The sequence below is a fragment of the Sus scrofa genome, chromosome 7, assembly GCF_054392235.1.
Source record: "Sus scrofa isolate SSC_HxYL_T2T_F1_AM1 chromosome 7, Sscrofa_HxYL_maternal_Yorkshire_Landrace_v2.0, whole genome shotgun sequence".
Taxonomy (NCBI): domain Eukaryota; kingdom Metazoa; phylum Chordata; class Mammalia; order Artiodactyla; family Suidae; genus Sus; species Sus scrofa.
Genome location: NC_139389.1, coordinates 40,180,761 through 40,188,992, shown reverse-complemented (window position 1 = coordinate 40,188,992; position 8,232 = coordinate 40,180,761).

Genomic DNA, 8,232 nt, shown 5'->3' with positions numbered 1-8,232 from the left:
CAGTCAGCCCCTTCCTTGATGTTTCAGCAAGTTTTGCCCCATCAGGGCAGGCGTCAATCAGGTCCGAAAAGGAGGAAAGGATCGGGGGCCAGGCAGGAAGAGGCGCTGGGCTGGAGACAAGGTTGTGACACGGACCCCGCCAGGCTGGGAACCTCTCTGGGATGCCCTTCTAGCCCCGCCACGTTCTCAGGCATACAGGCAAGCACTTATTTACACACACACACACACCCCTCTTGTCAGGAGTTGCCATGGCCCGTATTTTTTGCCCTGCATCAAAACGTAGTCCCCTGTCCTGAGCTCACCTCTCTTCCGGGCCAAACTCTCAGATGTGACACATCTGTGTGTTAAGGGGTCAGACCACTAACAGTCGGGGGCTTATTCTGTGCTAGCAAATCCTCACAATGACCTTGGGAAGGAGAATTCGTTGTCTCTATAGATAAAAGGAACTGAAGTTCAGAGAGGTTAAGTAATTCACCCAAGGTCATGTAATTAGAAAAAAATGGCCACTAAATCATCCAACTCCATCCCTTACCCTTTCTATGATTCACTGGTCTTTCCCAATCATTCATTCTCAGACAAATGGGTGGAATTATAAGGAATCTAGTTTGGGATTCATATTAAAATGTTATACCTTCTGGAACCAAAAAGCCTGGGTTTCCTTAGAGTCCTGAGCACCTGGTCACTGAGAAATGCAAGTGCAGGTTCACTGACCTCTTGGTGGACATGCAGGGAGGAGAGTCACATAAATGGGGAGGGGGGCAGTGAACTAAATGAAATTGAGATGCTCTCCCAGCCCCAGGATCCTGTATGTAGTTCTGGGATAATGAACCCTTCGAGAAGCCATTAGGTTTATGAGTTAAGACTGGATTCAGCTGTAAGTAATTGAAAAATCCAAGTAATTATGGCTTAAACAAAGGGGGCAGATATTTCTTGGGCATGAAGAAGCCTAGAGGTAGAAGTGCTGGCATTTGTTTGGGTGCTGGCAGGTCGCAGTTCTCTTCACATCCCCCAGGCTGGCTAATGCCTTCACAGCAGCTCCTAACATCACATCCTCTCACCATTTTCTTTTTTTCCATTTTTTTTTAAGGCCACACCTGTGGCATATGGAAGTTCCCAAGCTAGGGGTCAAAGTCTAAGTTAGGAAGCCTGGAGTAGAGGCTGGGTGGGGTACTGGGTGAGGGCAGAGTGCTTCTCCAGGTGCACCTTCTTTTTTTTTTTTTTTTAAATTGCATATATATTTATTTTTAATTATGGAGACAACGTGATTTATCAAACCTACCAGAAAAGTGGCTATAAATTCTTTCATTCTTTTTTTTTTTTTCTGTCTCTCTCTTTTTTTTTTTTTTTTTTTTAATTTTCCCACTGTACAGCAAGGGGGTCAGGTTATCCTTACATGTATACATTACAATTACAGTCAGGTGCACCTTCTTAATCTTGCCCTCACACCTCAAGGCTGAGCGCGCCATGTCACCATGGCTACCGCAGGGTCACCTGACCACCTTCAGCTGCAAGGGAGGCTGGGAAAGCAAGTATTGGGCAAAGGGAATGGATCACCAAGACTGGCTTAGACTAGTTATGACCCCTCTCCAGGGCTGGGCACATGACCGCCCAAACAATACTGGGATTCTATTAGCAAGGAAGGGGGCCACGGCTACCAGCAGAGAAAGCTCTTATTTCAATGATGATGTATCATCCTTCCCTTCTTGGCCCTCCCCTCTTGGGGGGCTCTGGGGCCAGGGGCAGGAACACACAACTCTGGTAGTCATGGGAGTGAGCAGAGAACTGGGTGGGGAGGCAAGGAAGAGAGAGCATTAAAAGACAGTTTTCTTAGTTGCCCTCCTTTTTTCAATTTTCTTACAATGGCTGTAGACGATTTTAAACAATTTCTAATTCTTCCGAAAAACACAAGTCAGGTCCAGCTGGCAGGGACACTTGTTATAGAGGCTGAGGAACATCTGGGAAGGGTGAGACTTTGGCCTCGACCTTGGGGACGGCTCTGCCCTCTGCCCTGAGGGGCACCCCCCACTTTCACCACACCCCCAGCTCTGGGGCCGATCTCCACACACAGCAGAAGAGCCTGCGCACAAAGACCTTCTCACCCAGCTACTCCGAGTCTGTCTCTGGTCACCTCCTCCAGGCTGGCCCCTACGGTTGCTCAGTGCCCTCCTAACTCCATCCCTGGCATCACTTTTCCCCTGTTAAACCATCTGCCAAATCTCTTTTGTTTTGGCAGAGACCCGGGGTATGTGGAAGTTCCCGGGCCAGGTATCAAACCCTCGCCACAGCAGTAACCAGAGCCACAGCAGTGACAATGCCAGGTCCTTAACCCACAGAGCCACTGGGGAACTGCCCCACCTGCCAATTGAAAGTGGATGAACATTGACCGGGGGCCACCATCTCCTCAAATCCTTTCATGGGTAAATCAATCCCCTCTCCTGAACAGTCAGATCAGCAGTTGCTTCATCCCAAACCTCCCCCCAGGAGCATGTGGGGCCACAGCAGACCTTCTGGAGCTTGGGATGAGGGTGGTCTGAGGCAGAGGTGGAGGCAGGTTAGGGCCAGACCCATTTACAGTGCTACTTGTGGGGTTTGCTGAGGTGACCCCTGAAGAACAGAACCCATATTAGAAAGAGAAGCATCGCCACACCCCATGCCTGCCCTCCAGCCAGGATTCCAAGCCCCTGGGATGAAGACTTGCCTCGGGTCTGTCCACCCACTAACCCAGCAGAGAATTCCAGGGTCATTGCTGCCCACCTACCCTTCCTTCCTTCCCTTGGGCTCTGTGTCCGCCCTGGTTCCACCTTCCATGAGCCGCCCCCCCCCATCGCCCACGCACCCCCCGCCCCCTGCACCAACACCCACATGCGTGTGGCACGCTCTGCCCTCCGACTCCTTTAGGGTGCAGTGGGACTCGCAGCTCTCCACCGACCCGTGCAGCGGCCTCTCTTGCACGTCCTGCTTCGCATGCAAATCTCCCCAGCGTTCTGCGGGGAGCCGGCCCGGCCGGGCCTGGCTGGTTCCACTGCGGCCTGTTGCCTTCCCCTCCCCCAGGGTGCCCTCACTAGCGCCCCCTCCCGCCAGGCTGGGAACACGGCGCCTGCAGGACCAGCTTTGTGCCCAGAGGAGAACGAACAGTTTTTGACGGCTTGCCCTTAGGGTCCTCAAAATAGGTTACTTTCTGGGACACACGAGGGTGAGCGAGACCTTTCCATCTGCCACTGCACAATCTCCTGCCAACTCCTACTCACCTTCAGCTGAGCTCGATTGTCACCTACGCGCCCCACCCCCAAACACATACACACACATCAATCAAGGATTCCCCAGTGCTGGGGGCACATCATCTACCACCTACCGTCCTTCTGTCAATTTCGGCAATCTTTTTTTTTTTTTGCTTTTTTTAGGGCCGACCCTCCCAGGCTAGGGGTCGGATTCGGGGCTACAGCTGCCAGCTTATGCCACACCCAGGGCAAGGCAAGATTCAAGCCGTGACTGCAACCTACACCCCAGCTCACGGCAACGCCTGATCTTTAACCGGCTTAGCGAGGCCGAGGCCGGGGATTGAACCTGCATCCTTAAGGATCTTAGTAGGGTTCGTTACTGCTGAGCCATGCAGGGAACTCCCTCAGTAGTCTTCCAACAAGCAAATACTGAATACCTACTGTGTTCAAGCCCTGGGAAAACAGATGGGAATAGAACCAGCAGAAATGCCTGCCCTTCTGGAGCTGACATTCCAGACAGCCCTCTAATAGAACTTTCTACAGTGATGAAAATGGGCCTCTTCTGTAAGGTCCTGTTCAATAATCACTAGCCACCTGTGGCCATTGAGCACCTGAAATGTGGTTGGCTTGACCTGGGAGCTGAATTTTAAATGTTGTTTAATTTTAATTTCAATAACCGCACATGAAAAGTGATCACATGACTGGACAAGCACAGCTTGAGGGAAGACATAATAAACTCATAAGCAAAATATAGAGGTGTCTAGGACAAAATGTTGAGCAAAAGAAGGCAGATATAGATGATTCCATTATATGACATTCAAAAACAAGCCTTCTAGGGTGCTGGAAATGCTCTGTATTTTTCCTTTTTTTTTTTTTTTTTTTTTTTGGCCATGCCTGTGGCAAGGACAAGTTCTGGGGTCAGGGGTTGAACCTGTGGTGATGACATCAGATCCTTTAGCTGCTAAGCCACAGGGAATTCCCAGTGCTCTGTATCCTGATTTGGGTGATGGTTTGAGGGTGTTTGCATAAAACTAAAACTAACTGATTTTAATGTATAAAATCAAGATCAGACATTTTATTCTATAATATATTTATGTTGGGTTTTATTAATAATTATGATTTAGATCTTATATGTATAATCCTATTTATTATGTATGATCAAGAGTAAAGCAGAGTTTCCATCGTGAAACTCAGCAGTTAGCGAACCTGACTAGCATCCATGAGGACGTGGGTTCGATCCCTGGTCTTGCTCAGTGGGTTAAGGATCTGGTGTTGCCGTGAGCTGTGGTGTAGGTTGCAGACTTGGCTCGGAGCCCGCTTTGCTGTGGCTGTGGTGTAGGCCAACAGCCGTAGCTCTGATTGGAGCCCTAGCCTGGGAAACTCCATATGCCGCAGGTGTGGCCCTAAAAGACAAAAAGAAAAAGAAAAAAAGAAAGCAGCAGAGGAGGACTAGATTGACAGGAGCCTCTTCCTGGTCTCCTTGATTCTTCTACTCTTGCCAGGAGCCATTCAGCCCACTCTACCCGCTGCAGTTCCACCTCCCCACCAGCTCCCATCTGTTCTCCCCAAAACAGCCAGAAGATATTTTTTTTGGCCACACCTGTGCCTGTGGACGTTCCCAGGCCAGTGATGGAAGCCTCACCACAGCAGTGACTGGAACCATTGCAGTGACCATTGTGAAAAACCACTGAACCTCCAGGGAACTCCTAGAGGACTTTTTTTTTAAGGTAAATCCCACATTATTATTGCCCTGCTTTAAATCCTCTCAGGACTTCCCAGGGCATCTAGATCTGGAGAGTCTATAGGACCTGCATGCCCTTTTCATTGCAGGACTGCCCGCCTGTCACTAGATCCCTTGCTGTCCCACCATCACTCCCATCACCACATGCCCTGCAGCCACCACTGGGGCCCCTCTGCCCAGCACACCCTGCTCCGGAAGCTCTGCCTGGCTGCCTCCTTCTCTGGCCTGCGGCTGCAGCCTTCCTACACATCCAGCCAGAACAGTCCCATCCCCTGGCTTTCCCATGTGCACAACACATGTGACTCTAAAATGTTTGTCTTTTTTTTTTTTAAGAGCCACAGCCACAGCCACAACATATGGAGGTTCCCAGGGTCAGGGTCGAATTGGAGCCTTAGCCTATGCCACCGTCTCGGCAATGCCAGATCCAAGGCGCATCCTCGACCTATGCCACAGCTTGTGGCAACACCGGATCCTTCAACTTTTAGGGGACTCCTAAAATTATCTCCTTTATTCAGCTTTTAAAATTTTCTATCCCCCCCTCAACTCCAGGAGGGCAGGGCTTTTCCTCTCTTGTTCACGGCTGCATTTCTTGGCCCATGGGTGTTGAATGCGGAATTACTGAACGATGGAGGCTGTTGTAATACTCGGTTCCTTTGATCTCTCTGACTTCATCTCCCTTCATTTCCATCCTCTCACACTGCTATGCCTTGAATATGCCGGGCAAGATCCCTCCTCTAGACTTTGCCCTGGCCGTTCCCTCCACATGAACTGCTCTTTCCGCTGCCTGCCTGACTGCCTTTAGGAAAGACCTCACTCCCTTCAGGGCTCTGCTTAAAATTTCACATGGTTAGTCAGGTCTTCACGGAGTATCTTCTCACACAGCCAGTCCCAAAGCCCCTTCCTTATTTTCTTTGTCCTCAGGTGCTGATCACCGGGAAGATATGAATATTTCACTTATCTGCCTCCTGTGATAGAATGTCAGCTCTACCAGGGCACGGATTTGTGTGTCTTGTTCATAACCCTGTCTCGAGCCCATAGAAAGATAATTTATGGATAGTAGGTGCTCAATAAAATGTGTGGCATTGCAGAATGACTGTCTGTCTCTCTTACCAGATGTGAGTCTGGGGCAGGAGTGTCATGTCCTTTTGCTTCTGCAGGGCCTGCACCTGGCAGCACCCGGGCACAGCTGCCATGACATGAATGAGCCTTCTTTGTCCCCCCAGACATCCTCCATCCAACGCTCCCCACTGCCCCCCACTTCCAGCTTTCACCCACACGAACCTCTGTACCCTCCCAGCTTCTCCAACAGCATCTTAGGATGGTAGCAGACAGTGTGCTCTAGGTTCCTTATCAAACTTTTCATATCTCCCTGGAAAAATGAGCCCCCAGTGAGGAGGAAGAAAAAAGAGAGAAGGAAGAGGAGGACCAGAAGCTGCAGCTGCGGCATCATGGACCAGAGGTGAGGGCAGTGCTTCTCAGGTCCAGCTAAATACCTGGTCTCTGCCATGTGACTGAAGCCTGGAGGGTAGGTAGTGAGCTGTGAATGCCCAGCCCTGGGGTTGATGGGGAGAGGCTGGCAGCGCCAGTTCCCAGACCAAAGGGACAGAGGAACAAGCAGAAGTTTCCGGGAATTCCCGTTGTGGCTCAGCGGGTTAAGAACCTAACTAGTATCCATGAGAACGTGGGTTCGATCTCTGGCCTCGCTCAGTGGGTCAGGGATCCTGAGTTGCTGTGGCTGTGGCTGTGGCTGTGGGCAGATGTAGCTTCGATTTGACACTTAGCCTGGGATCGTCCATATGCCTCGAGTGCGGCCCTAAAAAGACTAAAAAAAAAAAAAAAAAAGGAAGAAGTTTCCCAAGAACGACTGCTGCTTCCTGGACCCTTTGCTCTGCTCTTCTTGCTGCCAGCAGAAGAGCTAGTGAATTCTGGCACCAGTGAGATCTGGGTTCAGTCCCAGCTCTGCTGCCTACTAGCTGTGTGATTGTTGGGCAGACTTAACTGCTTTGAGCCTCAGTTTCTCCATCTGCAAAATGGAGCATAATAATAGTACCTCAAGGGATGAATCAATGCTTAAATTAAGTAGTGGGTATTTTGCTAGGCATATAGTGGGTACCCAGTAAATACAGTGGAAGGATTTCAAAAGTCTCTCTCATCCAATCCCAGGATACATTTATTGTTAAACAGCACCGTGAATATTTGTTTCTCAGATGAGGCAACTAAGGCCCAGAGAAGTTGCCAAAGCTCCCCCAGGTCACAAAGCTATCAAGGAATGGAAGATTAGACTCTGGTTTTCATTGTTTCACTCCCTTCCTCCAGACACTTTCAATTAGAATCTCAGGAACTCTCTCTCTTGAGAAAATGCAGTACATCTGAACATCTTTCTGTTGGCCTTCTTGGCAGGCACAAGAGTGACAAGGCCAAGGATGCCTGAGTGGGTTGTGGTGGTGGATAATCAGAACAAAGTGACTATGTCTTGACAGTGGGAACAGGTGATAATGCCGAGAGCAGAGCTGCAAGAGACGGCTTTACGTGCATTGATCACAGCGAGCCAGGAGCTGCTGTGGGAACACACTGTCCAGGAATTACAGAGGCTCAATACAACAAAAGTGGATTTCTTGCTCATACCAAGATGGCTGTGAATCAGGACACTCTCCTGGGCCATGTCCTCCACACGGTCACCTAGCAATCCAGGCATCTTCCCCCCAGCCATGGCAGGGGAAGAGAACTGGAGGATTGCAGGTTTTCTGGGTGCCTCACGGAAGGTGAAATCAACTCCCACCCAGTATTGGTCTGGATGTTGGAACCTGATGATGCCGCATACACCAAGACGACATGGAAAGGTTTATTACTTGAATAATTGGAATTTCTGGGGACAGCAGGGCAGGTGCAAGGAGGTATGAGCGGCAAGGATGAAGGGGCAGGTGGCTTTGACTTTACTGCAGCTACAAGGTGGGGGCCGGGATAAGGGTTCCCTTGAGCAGGCTGGGCTTGAGCAGGTGGTTTGCCCTTGCCACCAGCACCAAGGGAGGGATGGGGTGCTTTTCTCATTGGCTGACCTAGATGTGGGACAAAAGGGGACTGGAGCCTTGAAAGATGTCATTGGCCAATCATCAAAACTGGAGGGAGTTCCCTTGTGGCTCAACAGGTTAAGAATCCAGCATTGTCACTGCTGTGGTGTGGGTTCAATCCCTGGCAAGGGAACTCCGCATGCCCCAGGCCCAGACAAAAAGAAAAAAAAAAGAAAAAACCTGGAGTCTTCCTACCTGAAACCTT